Source organism: Lissotriton helveticus, chromosome 1_1 (genome assembly GCF_964261635.1).
Source record: "Lissotriton helveticus chromosome 1_1, aLisHel1.1, whole genome shotgun sequence".
Classification (NCBI taxonomy): Eukaryota; Metazoa; Chordata; class Amphibia; order Caudata; family Salamandridae; genus Lissotriton; species Lissotriton helveticus.
Window position 1 is genome coordinate 639328401 of NC_136057.1, and position 18507 is coordinate 639346907.

At 51.3% G+C, this 18507-nt stretch overlaps 1 pseudogene; it reads left to right on the top strand.

Moving 5' to 3' along the window:
• The first annotated feature begins 2909 nt into the window (after positions 1-2909).
• On the top strand, positions 2910-4066 carry LOC144815221 (ATP synthase F(1) complex subunit alpha, mitochondrial pseudogene; annotated as a pseudogene).
• Positions 4067-18507: the final 14441 nt, after the last annotated feature.

Here is an 18507-nt window from a genome sequence, read left to right on the forward strand (position 1 = left end):
GAGTAAGTACTACACACTCCTTGCTGGTTTTCTTTCTCCATGCAATAGGGGCATTTTATGATTACAGCCCCCAATATACTGTGGGCATAGCCATCGATTAGGCATATGTACAGATGACTTCACGGAGCCCCAGAAATCAATTGTTTGACTCGAATGAATGAATGAATGAATGACTGAAAAGATTTTATAAAGCATGCCAGCTGCCCTAAAGGCGACCTCGTGATATAGTGCAAAGATACAAAAGCATGGTGGCTTAATTAGAGAGGAGCGAACAACCAAGTTTTCAATTGTCTCCTAAAATGAGTCTTATTGATTGTATGAAGGCAAGTTATTCCTGGTCCTCACCAACAGACAGGAGAAGGAACAGTGGCGGCTCGCCGAAGGAGTGCTGCGGATGGTGGGTGGGGCGGGGGAGTGGCAGGGTGGGGAGGTAGTGGACTTGGAGATACAACAGGCAGGAGTATAGTAAGTAAATAAATAAATTAAACTATTTACCTTGAGCTCACTGCAACGCCGAGTTGGTGATGCAGCGAGCACAAGGTAAATAGTTTTATTTATTTATTTACTTACTTTACTCCTGCCCGTCGTATGTCTGAGTCCACTAACCCCCACCATGCCCCTCCCCCGCCCTGCCCACCGCCCACAGCACTCCCTCTGCAAGCATCCACTGAGAGGGAATAGTCTCTGCTCCTGGCAAGCCTGATACTAGGTAGATTGATTTCACAATTCTGGTTGGGCTTCAATGTTAAAGCCTGTGCATGAGGTATTTTGGGCCATAAAATGCTCTGTGAGGTAGAACCAATGATTTGAAAAGAATGCGCTTTTGTACAGGAAACCAGTAGAGTGGTTTAAGAAGATGAGATATTGACGGATGTCAAGGTATCTTAAGTATTAAATGAACCATCACAGTCTGTACAATCTGCAGATTATTGACTGATAGTTGGGTAGGCCAAGGTTTAGATGGTTAGTGTAGTCCAGCTTTGAGGCAACAGGGCATGGAATAAGATGTTATGAGTCTCAACAGGTAGCAAATCCAGAAATGTCCATAATGATCATAGAAGAGAAAAACAAGTGCCAGTGACTGATAGAAGTTGAGGGCAAAAGGACTGGTATTCATCATACTTAATGCCCATGTATCTGGGGACCGTAGATGTAGGGGAAGTTACAAATCCAACAGAGCACCATTCATTGGACCAGACCTCATTTGCACATGTGAAAAGTAGAACTTCTGTTCTACCTAAATTCCATTTTGAATGGCTCAATTTCATCCAGTCAATTACACTAATTAGACAAGCTTTAAAGTTTCTGGCGTGGAAATAGAGTTCAACCTGATAGGTCTTTGGCATAGAAAGAAACACTATTACCAAAAGAGCGGATCAAAGTTGCCAGTGGTGCCACATACACATTGAATAATGTTGGACTTAACGAGGAACCCTCAGGGACCCCATACTTGAGTGTCTTTCTTACCAAAGAAAAGATGGAGACCATCTTTGATTGCTCTGTGTCGGAGAAGAAAGATTGTAACCACTTAAGGCCAACCCACATATTCCTATATCCGGCATGCAGGCACACAGTATCAAATGCTGCAGATAAGTCTAAAAGAATGAAGGTGATAGTCTGACCCCGGCCTAACAAGATTTTAATGGATTCAGACACTTCCAACTACATTACTATGTTGTGGTTTGAAGTTCGAATAGGAAGGATGTAGGAGATCATATTGTTCAAGATACTCTGATAGCTGGATGTTAGATGTTAGTAAGATTCTCCTGCATTTAAAAGCTGGATTAATAACTTCATGCACTTTTACAAGCACAGGGGGTGGGACCTCGGTCATTTGAGGACTTTGATTTACTACTGTAAATAACTTGCTCTGATTTCTCTAGGGTGATATGCTTTATCTCAAAGAGAGTGCTATTGACTTGAGCAGGATATTGACAGCAATCACCATTTCATGCCATAGTTAAGAGGATCAATAAATTCTGCATGGATTTTTCAGTTTTTTACTTAAAAATAATCGTGGAGCTCCTCACAAAGCGCAAGAGAGGGTGAAACCTCTATTTGATGTGATTTGGGTCATAGAAACGATTTGGTAATTTGAAAGATTTCATGTGGTGCATTCTTGACTAAGCTGATTTTCAATGCAAAGAAATCTACTTGGCTGACTTGGTTAATTTGTGATAGGTTATCGGGCAGTTTTGTAAGCATCTTTGTCCTCTATGACATTTCCTTTCTGAATTTTTGTATTTCTTTTTTCATTCACAAGGACTGATGAAAACCAGGAAGCAGAGGGAAGGTGTCTCGGCCATTGTTGGTTTTTAAAAGGATCCATTGCCGAGTTTATCCACCGACTTGTTCCACGTCCTCCTGAGTGGATGGTGTCTGTCAAGATATTAATTAGCTCATGTTCCTTAATCTGACTCCAAGGTTAAGCTTTGATTTTTACTTCAGTCCTAACGTAAGTAGAGCTTATAAACAAGCCAACTGAAAGAGATAATTGAATAGTCAGACCAAACCAACGGGGCGAACAAGAACAGATTGTTGATTAGAAAAAACATGGTCAGTGGTATGACCAGCTGAGTGAGCAGGGGGGAAAACACTACCTGTGAGTGATTTAAAAGAGAGAGCACTTCAAGTAAAGGCATGAGCTAAAATTAAAATCTCCAAACAGAGAAATGTGCCTATTGCCCATATTAATGTGCTATATCCTCACTTAAAGAGTTAACAAACTCCCTCAGGACTCCAGAGAAAGAAGAGTGGGAGGAGATAGTAATATCAAAACCTAACCCTTCGGCTTCTTTTAAACTATTTGGTTGAAAATAATTGCCTGTCTGTCCAACTCGGTCCTGCTGTAGAGTACCCACGAGGAATCGCAAAAGCGATATTCGTGATAACAGATTTCTTTTGATTAGAAACATTTAATCCAATGCAATGCAATGCAGACTGGTATTAAAGCTGTTGACAGTTTGGTACCCATTGGCCGTGGTCAGCGTGAGTTGATCATTGGCGACAGGCAGACTGGTAAAACCTCCATTGCCATTGATACCATCATTGACCAGAAGAGATTTAACGATGGAACAGATGAAAAAAAGAAACTATACTGTACTTATGTTGCCATTGGTCAGAAAAGATCCACAGTAGCTCAACTGGTCAAGAGACTCACCGATGCAGATGCCATGAAGTACACCATTGTGGTTTCTTCCACTGCTTCTGATGCTGCTCCTCTTCAGTACCTGGCTCCTTACTCTGGCTGCTCTATGGGGGAATACTTCAGTGGCAAACATGCATTGATCATCTATGATGATTTATCCAAACAGGATGTCGCCTACCGTCAGATGTCCCTGCTGCTGCGTCGCCCCCCAGGCCGTGAGGCGTATCCCGGCGATGTCTTCTACCTGCACTCTCTTCTCTTGGAAAGAGCGGCCAAGATGAACGATCGGTTTGGAGGTGGTTCTCTGACTGACCTGCCTGTGATTGAGACCCAGGCTGGGGATGTGTCTGCCTACATTCCAACAAACGTCATCTCCATCACTGACGGACAGATCTTTTTGGAAACTGAATAGTTTTACAAGGGTATCCGCCCTGCCATCAACGTTGGGCTCTCTGTATCCCGTGTCGGATCTGCTGCTCAGACTAAAGCCATGAAACAGGTAGCCGGGTCTATGAAGTTGGAACTTGCCCAGTACCGTGAGGTAGCGGCTTTTGCTCAGTTTGGCTCTGATCTTGATGCTGCTACACAACAGCTGCTGAACCGTGGAGTGCGTCTGACAGAACTGCTGAAGCAAGGCCAATACGTCCCTATGGCTATAGAGGAGCAGGTAACCGTAATCTATGCTGGTGTAAGAGGATACCTGGACAAATTGGAGCCTTCAAAGATCACAAAGTTTGAGAATGCTTTCGTTGCTCACATCCGTAGCCAGCACCAGGAGATTTTAGCCACTATCAGGACCGAAGGAAAGATCAGAGCAGACTGATGCCAAGATGAAGCAAATTGTGGTGAACTTCCTGTCCACCTTCGAAGCATAACCATCCAACAGATTTAATTTTGGAATTGCCAGTCCTCTTGAGACGCTTTGAAATTGTACTCTGGTCCCATTCTCCATAAACTATTAAGGCATTTATGCTTTTTTTGTACATAAATGTCTCTAATTGAGAATAAATGTTTTCCATTAAAAAAAAGAAACATTTAATCCACATTCTCATTTGTTTGAACTAAAAATATCAAATGCGTGCTTCAGTAATGAGCGCACATTTTGTATTTGCAAGGTGGGTCTTGTGTTTTATTGTTTTCGCTGTGATCCATTTTGCTTCGTGGAGACTGGAAGGACTTTCACACCCCTATTACATTGCTGCTGCATATTTCCGGCAACTAGAACAGGACAGAGATTCAGTGACAAGCTGTACCTTCTGCTAGCTACATTTCATACTCACCAGCAGACCTACTCAACATATAAATGTTCTTGAGCTGTGTAAGATATTCTTGCCTTGTTTCAAAGTCTTTTATCCTTAGCATTCACTCTGACAGCTAAGTCCAAGTCCACACAGCTGACTCTGCTGTGCTTTCCAATATCTCGTTCTCCTTGTATGCCGGCCTCCCTTCTACCTGTTGGTTGGAGGTGCAGTTCTAAGAGCTGCATGGTGGGTGCGGTTTGTGTATCCAACTTATCTTCACTACTTCTGGGGCCAAGGAGATGAACTTGTGATGAAACAGGGACTGTTGCATGAAGGGAAAGTGTCATGCCTGTAAAGCTACACTAATGTTTAGCTGGGGCAGACACTTCATCTGGATGCTGATTTAGTCTTCTAATTTTATGCTTTGCTGTCCTGCCAGGCATGAGCCCAGATTGATCCTGAGTGTACTAGTGTGGCAATGCATGTGTAAAGTCTAATGATTGATTGATTGATGCTTTATTTCGATATGCACATATCATAAAAGCAGTACAAAAAGATAAAAACAGCATGTCGAAATAAGTCAGACTGTACAAATGGAATGATAATTAAAACACGGTATGTCAGCATAAATTAGATAAAAAAGAATTAAATTGTTATGGACAGTCTTCTAAGTCTTATCAACCAAGCCCATTTTAAAAATTTTGCAACAGCACAAACAATAGGAGGGGCTGTGTTAGTTAAAAGAATCCGGAGGGCAACAGAGTGCTGACGAGTCCCCAGTTCTCTGTAAATGGGGCCAAGCCAACGTGATCTGGGGCGACCATAGTCCGGGCATTCGAAAAGGAAGTGTGGCACCGTCTCTGGTTTGTCCGGACAAGAGGCACAAAAGCGTGAGGTGGGCTGGGCTTTATTCCACCTTGAACAGAGATCCGCCAAGGGCAAGGTTCCTAGCCGAAATTTAATGAACAAGGACCTATCCAAAGCAACTGTTATAATATCCATATATGGCTCATACAGGACAACGTCTTTAAACAACAGGAAAGCTGCGGTGGTTTTGCAATGCTGCTGGCTACTAGAGCGCTTCACGTCAACCCACTCCCAGAAAAGTTTTTTTAGAATCTTCTTTGGTGGAGCGGAGTGACTATGCCAGCAGGAGGCCAAACCCAATTCCCCTAAAAGATGTTTTATGTCCTTCAGCCATTTGATGCTACTCCAACCATCAGCATGCATTACTTCTGCCAGCCCATTGGCATACGATTGTAGCTCCGGGACCCTCCACAAGCGTGCCCAGAGCAGAAGGGGACGAAGCCGAGCCTGGTCCCTTATGGCTTTACAGCCAGTGTCCAAGAGCATTGGGATGGTCGGGCTGCTCGATGGAATAGCAAGAAGGTCCTTGATAAATTTATTTTCGGCCTTACTCAGTGAGTCGACTTTGCCCAAGCCCCACAGTTCCGATCCATAAAGAGAAGCAGGGACTGCACGAGCTTTGTAAATCTCCAGTATGGGTGCAACACAATGTTTTGAGGAGTTATTGTACTCCTTAAGAAGGGCGCCCCCCACCCTTTTGTGGGCCAGAGTCATTTTATCGATGTGGGCAGTCCAGCTCATTGCATCATTAAGACGGATCCCCAGATAATCAAATTCCGCCACTCTTTCTAGAGGTATGGAGTTCAGAATTGGAGGGGGACCAAGTTTGCGGGGTGGGTGCATGACTAGGTACTTGGTCTTGTCTATGTTAATGACGAGGCCTTTAGTGGTACAGAAATCCTGGAAGCGGTTCAGCAAAGACTGTAAACCTTGGGGGGTTTTGGAGATGAGGAGGGTGTCGTCGGCGAACAACAGAGTTGGAATTTTTACTCCACCCAGGCTGGGAGCGTCTGATGGTTCGCCCAGTAGATGATCTACCACCCCGTTAATATAGAGGGAGAATAAGGTAGGGGCCAAAACACAGCCCTGTCTTACTCCCCTCTCGACCCTGATTTTATCGGTCTTTTCCCCATTCAGCCCCCATCTAACCTGGGCATAGGTGTTGGTGTGCAGGTTAATGAGGAGGTTCAATAGGTACGGGGGCATCCCTAAACCATGAAGCACCCTCCAAAGTTCCTCCCTTGGTACCAGGTCAAAGGCAGTCTTAAGGTCAATAAAGAACAGATAGAGACTGCCTTTGCCCAGCACCACCACCTTCCAGTGTAACAACAAAAGCCTAAAGGCCTGTTCAATAGTTCCTGTACCTGAACGGAACCCAGCCTGCATGTCGGACAGAATGTGATTGTCGTCCACCCATTGAGTAATTCTCCCCAAGATGGTTTTCCCGGCCAATTTCTGGCTGGAGTCTATTAGGCTTATAGGCCTATAGTTCCCGGGTAACTCCCGACTGCCCTTTTTAAAAATGGGGACCACCTCCGCACCTCTCCAGGAGTCAGGCACAAGCCCTCCCCCCATGATTGCATTGAGGAGTGCTGAGATTAGAGCCCCCCATTCTTCCGGGTAAGCACGGAGGATGTCCCCCGGTAGGCCATCCGGGCCAGCTGCTTTCAAGGGGACCAAGGTTTTGATCTGCTTTGTTACATCAAGGGGGGAAAACAGATCCAGGTCACGGTCTAGAGTAAAGGCTGGGATTTTAAAGGGATCATTAAGGGGGCCTTCAACAGGAGAGTAAAGATTTTGGAAATGGGAAAACCAAGTCAGGGCATTGATCGCACAAGTCCTCCGGGAATCGTCGGGACGATTCCTTTTGCCCACCATGTCCCAAAAACCTTTAGCATCTTTCCCTCGACTGGCAGCCAGGAGGTCCTGCCAGAAGTTATCCTCCCATTCCATCCTAGCATTTTTCTGGCAGAGTGTGTAGTGTCTCCTGGCCTCCCTAGTCCTAAGCGGCAATTTGGACTTGACTGCCTCGATAAGAAGTGATTTCGCCTCCCTACACTTTTGGTTGTACCAGCCCTGACCCGGTCGTAGGCTGGGTTTCCTTCCGCTCGGGTGGGCTGGGACTACAAAGAGGTCGCCAATGGCCTGAATTATGACACAAAACCTAGGTGCCACCTCCATCAGCCCTTCCTCTTGGCAGTCAAGATTGGCCAGGGCTGAAACCAGAAGCTGCCTAATCGCAGAGGTTTTCTCCTCCGAAAGAGCCAGCTTCGCCCACTTTAGCCTTCGCCCACAGTTCGTGACCACTGACAGGTCTGGAGCGGGGTTGCAGGGAGAACCACTCACGGTGCTGTTGACGCACCTGTGGGAGAGGGTGAGGGACAGGAGATTGTGGTCACTCTCCACAGAAGGTAAAACTACCATGTCCTCCACCATGCCCCACAAGTGTATGTCAAGGAGGAAATAATCAATCCGTGACGTGTGTCCTAGCCTGTTATAGGTATGCGCCCCTAATTTGTCGGACCTGGTTCTGCCATTGGCAGCTCTAAGCCCAAACTCCATAACTAAGGAGTTGATCTGGAGGGCCACTTCTGTCCACTTTTTAACAGGGCCAAGCTCGAGGGGAGGAATCCCCCACCCATTATCAAGATCCTCTTGATCTGCTAGGATGTCCAGATCCAGAGGCTCGAAAGTGCAGTTCAGATCACCTGCCAACAGTGTACAGGACCTGTATGGAGATGAGCGGAGTTGCGCTTCCAAGCAAGCTATAACTGGGGATTCTCTTCCCCCCTTAGTGCCACGGGCGTAAATGTTAAAAATGTTTAGAATGACTCTGCCCTGGGGATTTCTAAGCAAAATATTTAGGAGGTCAGGGCAGTTAGTGTCCTTCTCCTCCACCCTACAGTTAAGTTCGGTGGATACCCAGATTAACAGACCGCCAGAGGGACGGCCCCTACCAGTTGCACTTACTGCTGCCGGCAAAAAGTGGGTGGAATAACCCGCCTTGTGAAGGGGCACCCGACTCCAGGTTTCCTGGAACAGGCAAATGGAGTATTGCTCCACACGCTCACTCCAATCCGGCAACGCCAGCTTCCTTTCGAGGCCCGCAACATTCCAGCTGAAAACCCTAATCTGGGGGTCCGTTACAGCTGCAATGCTACAATCCTCAACAGGGGGTGACAAGTCCGCAGAACCCACATCAAGGGGACCAGGCGGAGAATTATGGGAAGCCCCAGTCTCCCCCTTCCTCTCTACAGACTCGGCCGTAGCCAGAATCTGCAGTGGGGAGGAGGAGCCATTGGATCTGTGGTATGGTGTTGACCCAGCGACAAAGCCTGGGGCCACAACATCCTCCCCCGGAATATAACTGAGTCAACAACTCCCAGGTCCCCAGTTTGGTATCACTGGAGCTGGGCATAGCTGCTGAGAAAGAACTCCCGGGGTCAAAAGGCCGTGGGCAGTATTTTCCATCAGAAATTGGCCCCCTGGGCTGCCCATGAAGGAGGGTTGTCCAAGGTGGATGGAGGGGGTGGTCATAATAGACCGTGGGTAAAAAAATGTCAAATCGACTATGTCGATACCCGAACCAGCCGTGGATTGACCTTGGGAGCATATAAATTGGGCAACCCTAGCATCTTGGAAATTTACAACCACACAATCCCCTTCAAGCGGTTTTTTCCCGTGTCCAATCCAACCCACCCTGCGTACACCAAGAATAATTCCATCCACTCCCGCAGGCAAGGGCCTGTTGGCTTTCAGCCAGTGGATGACCTTATTCTTTAGTGCCTGATGGTTTTCCCGCTGGGTACTCCCAATAGGGGGAACTTTCGTAAGGATGACAACATACGGGTGGCACTCAGGGGGAAGGTTAACTGGGGGGCACTTGCGTCTACTGTTCTGAGGAGGACCCAAGGGGAGCCGATTTGTAGGTGGGACGGGAATAGATGCAACCTTAGGAGTTGATGCGACACCACCAGTTGCATCAGATATGACAACCCCAGGTTGCGAAGTAGGGCCCGTCCCTCCCTTCTTGTGTTGCCTTGGGGCCTGGGTAGCCACCGGGGATATTGCTGCTGGGGGAAGGGTAGCATGCACGTGGGCAACACAAGTTGGAGCCTTCGGCTTTATCTGTCTAAGACTGACCTTTGGAACAGCCAAGATCGTATTCCCAGGTGCAGGGTGCTTGGGCGGCTGCATCAGTTGGTCTCCCAGGGGGGGTCTCACTGGGACCTCTATCCTATTTGACTCATCTAACCTATCAGTCCTATCCTTACTGGACTTTGGCTGGTGCTTGAGAAGGGTCTTTAGGGCAAAGAAATTGTCCCTAGTAGCCTGCTCAAAGCAGTCAAGCCTTTCCCCCAACCTCTTGACCTGGTCTATAAGTGGCAACACAAGAGACTTGACCATCTTCTCAAACGCCTCCATAGAGTGACCCACGTTGTCCTGAACAGGCGTTAGTGGGGCCGACAAGAAAGGTGGTACTGTATCAATGACAGCCGGAGCGCAAATGGCTGTCCCTGTGGATACCGGTCCTGCGTTGCTCTGGGGGGGAGGACCCCTCAGGGGCGGGTACCTGGGATGGTTACTGGTCTTAGATGGGCAACCCTTTCTAGTGTAATTTGCCCTTTTCCCCTTCCTTTTGATAGGCTCCTGGATGGGTTGCTTTTTAGTCGGAGCTTGTGAGACGGGAGCAGGAACCTCAGGGCAGTGTAGGGACTGTATGCCGGGTGAGCCTACTAAAGAGAGCCCACTGCATGGATCCACAAGCACAGCACATGGACTGGTACTGTGGACACCAATCAGTGAGCTTTCGAACCCCTCTAAACCACCCATTGGAGGTGCAATAAGGGAATCCCCAGGTAAATCCCCAAGCAAAGGTGCAGGGGAAGTAGGATTTAGAGGGGACAACACTATTGCTGGCGATGGACTTTTAGCAAGAGGGAAGTCAAGTGAAAGGCGCCGTTCAGATATGGCAAGTTCATTGTCTATGACAGCCGCCACCCTTGTCAGGAATTTGTCCATAGAGCCAAACATAGCACCCCCGGGGGCACTCTCCCCGCAACCCCTCAAGGCCTTACCGGAGCGTGTTGACATGCTGAGATGCGGTACCACAGGTTGAAACCGGTACGGTAGATGGAAATGGGGTGGCCCTGCCCTGCCTCCTCCTGCCCCGGACGGCCACAGACGGCCCGCCCTCTGCCGAGAGCCTGGCCTTTGTAGCGCCTCCGGGCGCGAAGACAGCGGGAAACCGGAAGTGCGCGCTGAGCCCGCTGGGAGCTGTAGTCTCCAGCCGCGCTGATGGAGTGATGGCGGCGAGACTTACAGCGTTCCCCACCCAGGGACTGGCGCTGTGTGCAGGCGTGTGCTGGCGTGCAGGTAAGGGTCTCCTGGCTCCTGGCTTGTCCCCCGCTCCACCGAGGGAGAGCCTGGCCTTTGTAGCGCCTCCGGGCGCGAAGACAGCGGGAAACCGGAAGTGCGCGCTGAGCCCGCTGGGAGCTGTAGTCTCCAGCCGCGCTGATGGAGTGATGGCGGCGAGACTTACAGCGTTCCCCACCCAGGGACTGGCGCTGTGTGCAGGCGTGTGCTGGCGTGCAGGTAAGGGTCTCCTGGCTCCTGGCTTGTCCCCCGCTCCACCGAGGGAGAGCCTGGCCTTTGTAGCGCCTCCGGGCGCGAAGACAGCGGGAAACCGGAAGTGCGCGCTGAGCCCGCTGGGAGCTGTAGTCTCCAGCCGCGCTGATGGAGTGATGGCGGCGAGACTTACAGCGTTCCCCACCCAGGGACTGGCGCTGTGTGCAGGCGTGTGCTGGCGTGCAGGTAAGGGTCTCCTGGCTCCTGGCTTGTCCCCCGCTCCACCGAGGGAGAGCCTGGCCTTTGTAGCGCCTCCGGGCGCGAAGACAGCGGGAAACCGGAAGTGCGCGCTGAGCCCGCTGGGAGCTGTAGTCTCCAGCCGCGCTGATGGAGTGATGGCGGCGAGACTTACAGCGTTCCCCACCCAGGGACTGGCGCTGTGTGCAGGCGTGTGCTGGCGTGCAGGTAAGGGTCTCCTGGCTCCTGGCTTGTCCCCCGCTCCACCGAGGGAGAGCCTGGCCTTTGTAGCGCCTCCGGGCGCGAAGACAGCGGGAAACCGGAAGTGCGCGCTGAGCCCGCTGGGAGCTGTAGTCTCCAGCCGCGCTGATGGAGTGATGGCGGCGAGACTTACAGCGTTCCCCACCCAGGGACTGGCGCTGTGTGCAGGCGTGTGCTGGCGTGCAGGTAAGGGTCTCCTGGCTCCTGGCTTGTCCCCCGCTCCACCGAGGGAGAGCCTGGCCTTTGTAGCGCCTCCGGGCGCGAAGACAGCGGGAAACCGAAAGTGCGCGCTGAGCCCGCTGGGAGCTGTAGTCTCCAGCCGCGCTGATGGAGTGATGGCGGCGAGACTTACAGCGTTCCCCACCCAGGGACTGGCGCTGTGTGCAGGCGTGTGCTGGCGTGCAGGTAAGGGTCTCCTGGCTCCTGGCTTGTCCCCCGCTCCACCGAGGGAGAGCCTGGCCTTTGTAGCGCCTCCGGGCGCGAAGACAGCGGGAAACCGGAAGTGCGCGCTGAGCCCGCTGGGAGCTGTAGTCTCCAGCCGCGCTGATGGAGTGATGGCGGCGAGACTTACAGCGTTCCCCACCCAGGGACTGGCGCTGTGTGCAGGCGTGTGCTGGCGTGCAGGTAAGGGTCTCCTGGCTCCTGGCTTGTCCCCCCCTAAAGTCTAATAGCCAAAGCCTTAACTAAGATTTTAGTTTCAATGTTCAGAAGTGAGATTGACTTGTAAAAGGCACAGCTCTCCAATTGTTTTTCAGGCTTTCTAATCAGTGTTATTGTCGCCATCCGTAGATCCAGGGGAAGCCCATCCTCATTTCTTACCTCATTAGTACAGTTCCACAATTCTGCAGGGATCCTATTGGACCATGGGAATCTTCCCACTCTGCAACTGGGATACTGCTTCTGCTATCTTCTTCTGCTTCAAGGGCCCAGTGTGTTGGTTATACTCAGAGTTGGTACTGGGAGGTCTGCCACAGAGCTAGCGATTTGCTCTGATAGTTTAATACGTTGGGAGGTCTGGATAATATGCAGCAAAGACACTTGCTATAGCTCGTCTCGTGTCATTCCTGTACTCCTTATATCTATATTCTCATCAATCTACCTTGACTCCTCCTCCAGCTTGTCAAGCCAGACAAACGGCTTGCTCACCTTATTGCTGACCTCATATATGTGCCTTAGTTTATAGAAGTATATCTTTTGAGCCCTGTTTTCTGCCAGTGCCTTATGTTTTTCACATTTGGCTGTCATACACCCCAGGACCTCCTGTGTACCAAGTAGGATTTACTCCTCCTCAAACCTAAGTACATAAGCCTTCAGCTCTCTGATCTTCTGCTGCCAGGCCCTTTTACAGTCATCACCGCTGAAACAGCCTGCCCTTGAAGTTCTGTTTGGTACAGTTTACACAGCACCACTTGGAAATCAACTGCTCCTGAATATTCTTTAAAGTAATTGAAGTAATTAATTGTAGTTTCTACAAAATGTGTTCTAGCCTCATAATTCCTGGGTTCCCATGCATCCAATGTCTACCCCTACGCCCTTCAGGACAACCTGACTCTAAAGAAGTGATTCAAGACACTCCTAGTCAGTATATAAGAACCTTTAAACCTACACCCATCCGTAGCAAGAACAAAGTCGATCCTAGACAGGGAGCCTTACACTCACGAACTTAAGGTGTATTGACACTCAGTGCTGCAAGGTTCACATCCAATGCCCCCAACCCGATTGCTCTGGTGTAAGTCCAAAGCACATGTCTATTGGGAGACCTAGTGCTCGGCGCATAATATTAGTCTAAATCGTTTAGGTTAGTCCAGTTGTCAATTGCATGTTTATTTTGTATTGTATTTCTTCCTGTTATATCTCCTCCTGTATTTGCTCCGGTTTCTGTAACAGTTTGCTAGTCTCTACTGCCATTGTTTAGTTTCTACTTATTCATCTGGTTTAATCCTTACTGCAATTGTTTTAGTCCTCTTTAATTGTTTAGTCCCAGTGCCTATTGTAAATTGTGTGTTACCTTTGCATTGCTGTTGTATTTCCTCTTGTATTTGCACCAGTTTCGCTATCACCACTCGGCTTTAACGCCCGTATTTTGCCACTCTACCAGCCTGCTTTCCGCCTCTCGCCAGATCCACTAACCACCCACCACCACCCCTCTCTCCTTTCAGGACCCACTTAATGGAGGCTGCAGCACGACTGTGTGCCGCGGGCACGCAGCTGGAACACCAAAGGCAAGCCTGTTTGCGCCAGTCAGAGCTAGCCCATGCCTGGACCACACCCAGCGCCAGTGGCACTGCCTCCCTCTACTGGCAAACTTCTTCCACAATAAGATCTCAACGTTCTACAAAAAGTAGAAACCCCAACCCACTCCCTCTGACCTCTAAAGCCTCCTCGCTTCCATAGATGCGAGCCCTGACCACCTACTCACCTTCTGGGACCAGCTCACCACACAGAACACCACAGCTATCATGAACTCCATGCACTCAAGAGCAGCCACAGACCCTTGTTCCCACCGCATTTTCAATCTTAGCAGCAAGAAGATCTGCAGTGAACCCACCACCATTTTCAATGAATCCATCACCACGGCCACCTTCCGTGAAGAATGGAAACATACAAAAGTCAAACCCCTACTGAAGAAAGTGTCCATCGACCTCAGCTAACTCAAGAACTACCATCTCATCTTTCTGCTCCTAATTGTTGCCAAAGTCATCGAAACAGCCATCAACCACCAACTCACAGAAGACCTGAAGAACCACAATCTTTTGGACACCTCTGAATCCTGATACTACACCAACCACATCACCAAAATCACCCTGATCACTGCCACTGACGACATCAGAACTGTCCTTGATTGGGGAGAAACAGCTGCCCTGATGCTCCTTGACTGCTCAACAGCGCTACACACTGTATCCTACCACAAGCTTATCAAAAGGCTTCATGACGGGGGGCGTGGCTTAAGCGCCGATGTGAGCAGCAGCGGACTCCGGAGCTCTTCCGCGGCTGCCCTACTCTACAGCTGATCCTGACATGCAATCTGGGGCCCCGGCACCGCATTTCGTGGCAGAATAGCCGGTGCACACCTTGAGCTGAGTTTGGGACGGCAGCGGGGGCGCTACGGGAAAGGAATGAGTTTATTCCCCTTCTTGCTGCAGGCCGCCGTGACGGAATCAAAATGGCGGCCAGGCGCGGAGGTTCAGATGCCTAACCGTGACGGCGACTACCGTGGTCAGAGGAGATCCCGGGGGCGTCTGCGGCCCCACTGACCCCACCGTAGAGGAGTTTTAGGCTTCCCTGGACCCTGGCGGTGGGGAGACATTGCGGATTGGCAGGTGTGGGCAGTAATTTCCCGGCTGGTCAGAAGCGGATGCCTGATTTTAAAATGTCGGCACCCGAGACATAGTCAGCACCATTTGGAACTCGGGCGGATTATTAAACTGCTCGCTGAACTGAAAAGACTCACCTACGCTTGCGGAGCCCTTGAGCCTGGCCCGGAGAATGCCGCCTGATAGACAGTGGTCCAGGGCGGAGTGGACTGCGGAGTGGCCCGGAATTGAGGAGAGGGGGAGGAGCTCGTGGCCCCGGCCTGCATCTTTGCCGCCTTTGCTGCCTTTGCCGCCTTTGCTGCCTGGGATTCCGCTGTGGGCTTCCCCAGAGTGGTGAGGTGGGATGTGCTCTTGATCCTCGCCTCGCTCCTGCGCCGTGACGCCCTCCCTACCAGCTGGATCGCTGGATGATTCTGGAGGTGCTGTTGCCTGCCCCTGCAGCGGTGGCTGCTCATCCCCCCTGCAGCGGAGGGGGCTAAAAAGGGTGGCTGTGATCAGCGGCAGAGACCGCTTCATCAGAGGTGGGTGAGTTCCCCACGGACTGCCTGGCTTGGGCGAAGGAGGGGGAGAACTAGGTGGGACTCCCCTGCGGAATCCTTGGCGGGTGGACTGTGGTAGCGAGGGAGAGGATAAAACACCAGGCTGGGTGTCCACTTCCAGGTGACTCTCGAGGACGACTCCGCGAGAAGACTGCGGCCTGTGGGACAGTGGGATCAGCACAGTACTGCTGGTGCGTCCCTGTGCAGCTGCGCATGTGGCGGACTTGTGGTGGGATCGGGCGGGTGGTGAGCTGGGCCACCACCTTGCAGGCTGCATACCAGAGACACTGCATAGAGACTTCATGGTTGGTGCCCGGCAACCCCGCAATGCGAACCTTCTCTGAGGGGTGCTCCCGCACTGCAGACGGAGGGTGGTTAGATGGCGTTCACTGACCTGCATGACCCTACTGAATACACCGGCGGTGGGGACCAACACAGGCCCGGTGAGCCACTGCAGGGGCGACGCTCTTGCTCTAGGAGCCTTGCATTGGTGGAAGGGGGCGCGGCACAAATCTGTGAAGGACAGAGGGACCTGGTTGAGGTGGCCTGGCGACGGACGGGTCGGTCCTGCACAAGGTAGGAGTGGTGCCTGGGGCTGCGGTTTCCGGAGAAGATATCGAGAGACAGCGGTGCCTTGCTGGTGCGGAGTGGGGCCTTGGTCTTCCCCGGCACTGCTAGTTTCAGCCGCGTGTGACTGTTACAATGAGCAGAGTGTTAACGAAAAAGGTATTTGAGGTGCTACGTTTGGACGAGTCGGAGCAGCACACAGATGACGAGGATTGCGACGTTGGGAGACGGAGACCGGGAAGACCTGGGGACCCTACACTGGGAGAATTTATGCAGGCCATTGTGGCCTCGCGGGAGGCTCTAGAGAAAAGAATGGATGCCATTGGCTCGGATCTCACCCTACTGAAGGACTACCATCGGAAGCTCAAGGAGAGAGTGGTGACCCACGATACCCCTATGAAGGACATCCCGGATACGGTGGCTGCCCTGCGCCAATCTATGAATTAGGTAACGGATAGAGTCAAAGTGCTGGAAGTAAGAGCGGAGGACAGTGAGGGGCTCTCGCGGCGCAGCAATCTCCGCATCCTGGGAGTCCCTGAGCACAAGGAAGGAGCAGATGTCGTCAGGTTCCTGGAAACCAGGCTGAGAACAGAGGTAGCACCAGAGGGCCTATCCCCATTCTACGCGCTGGAGCGGGCACATAGGGTCCCGCTCGCTCGCCTAAACCGGGAACGCCACCGCGACCAATGGTGGCAAGACTGTTACATTATCGCGACCGGGACTTTATCCTGCAGAGGGCTCGAGAACAACAGAATTTGCAAATAGGAAGCAGCAAGGTGCTGATATTCCCGGATTACACCAGGGAGGTCCAGCGTCCATGGTCATCCTTTCTGGCTGTTAAAAAAAAGCTGCGTCAGCTGCGTCTCCCTTACGCCATGCTATTTCCGGCACGCCCGCGGGTGACTGCAGACGAGGGAGCCACTTCTTTCTTATACCGCAGGCAGCATGGGACTGGCTGGAGGGTAGCGGTGTTGCGGCTGCGCGCACGCCACAGGCGGCCTCGCCAGGAGAACGACAGGCGACTACTCCATCGAAGTGGAGGCCTACTTCTCCAGGGGATCAGTTTCAGGAGCAAGACATTGCAGTGCGGGCGGTGGCAGCCATCAGTCGGGGAGTGATTAGCCCAGCCAGTAATGATACGGACATTGAGAAGAGCGGAACAGAGAGCCCAAGATCTGGTAGCGCCCAAGGACTCTCGGATATGGAGATGCCGGATGTCACCCCGCAGACAGCCGATGGGATGTTTGGGTGATGGGGATGCAGAGGGTATGCGGGGCAACTGGTACAATGTCTGTTGCGCTTACTGGGCTCAGGGGCCAGTTTGATGTGGGGCAGCATGGCGGAAGGTGACTCTCCAGGAATGCCGGGGACCCAATTGGCTGTGCATGCTCCTAAAAAGGAGGGGGGCAGGGAGGGTTTTGGGGGCATTGTGCGTGAGTCACACGTTACATCCTAGTTCCGGTTCTTTGTATGAGCAGTTTGGTTTGGATGGGACCTGTTCTTGTGTGCCTGTCCTGGGTGTGGGAGTTGGGTAAAGTTTGCAGGTTGGGTGGGATGGGAGAGGGTCAGACATGTCGCTAGGAGGATTTTAGAAGAGAGTGTGCACGAGTTGGATCCATGGGCACCTCCATAGGTCTTAAAGTTATGTCTTGGAATGTAAGGGGGATGCACACTATGTGTTGGAGACACAAAATACATGCTTACCTGGTACGGCGTGGAGTGCAAATTGCACTGCTTCAAGAAACTCACTTAACAAAGGCGGAGGGGATGGCATTACAGTGTCGTTGGAGGGGGCAGGTGTTCCACACTACCTACTCGGCCTTTGTCAGGGGGACATTGATTTGGGTGCAGGCAGGGGTACCATTTCAGTGTGTTAGGCAGGTGGTCGATCCGGAGGGAAGGTTTACAGTGGTCACGGGGCGGCTTGATGGGCAGAACATCACACTAGGAAGAATCTATGCCCCCAATGTTGAACAGTCCACCTTTTTTACACAGCTATCACAGAAATTGGTGGGGGAATTAACGGGCCCTGTTCTTCTGGGGGGGGACTTTAATTGTGTGACTGACGTGGACCTGGACCGCTCCCATCCCCCACTCCCTGACGCCCTTACTCATAGGCTTGCAGAGATCAGACGACACTGGCAGCAGCGCTAGGGGCTGACGGACACTTGGAGGGCTCATCACTCTGGTGACCGAGACTATTCTTATATTTCAGCGGTCCATGAGTTGCATGTCAGGCTGGACGCTGTGTTGTGTTCCCCTGATGTCCACATGTTGATCACGATGAGTGAATACCTGGCTAGGACAACCTCTGATCATAACCCCCTCTTGGTGGCCCTGAATTGGGTTCGACTTAGAACGACGATCCCTAATTGGCGTCTCCGAACGGAAGTATTGGAAGACCAAGTCTTTCGAACCACCATCGGTACTGCCATAGAGGACTATTTTCAGCACAACATAAACACTTCCTCTAGTCTGCATAATGAATGGGACGCATTCAAGGTAGTGATACGCGGGTGGTACATTGGGAAAGCTGTGGGAGTGAGGTGCAGCAGGCAGAACGACGGCTCAGGGAGAAAGAACGGGAGAGTCCGGGACGGGAGGACACACAAGAAGGGCTGCAGAGGGCGAAGGAAGAGTTGGCAACGCAAGTGGAGAGGCTGAGGTGCTTTTATTACAGGGCATACATGGTGCGGGCGCTTGCAGAAAGAGATAAGTCTGGGGTGCTCCTATCTTGGTTGGCAAATCCAGAGCGCAGAGGCACA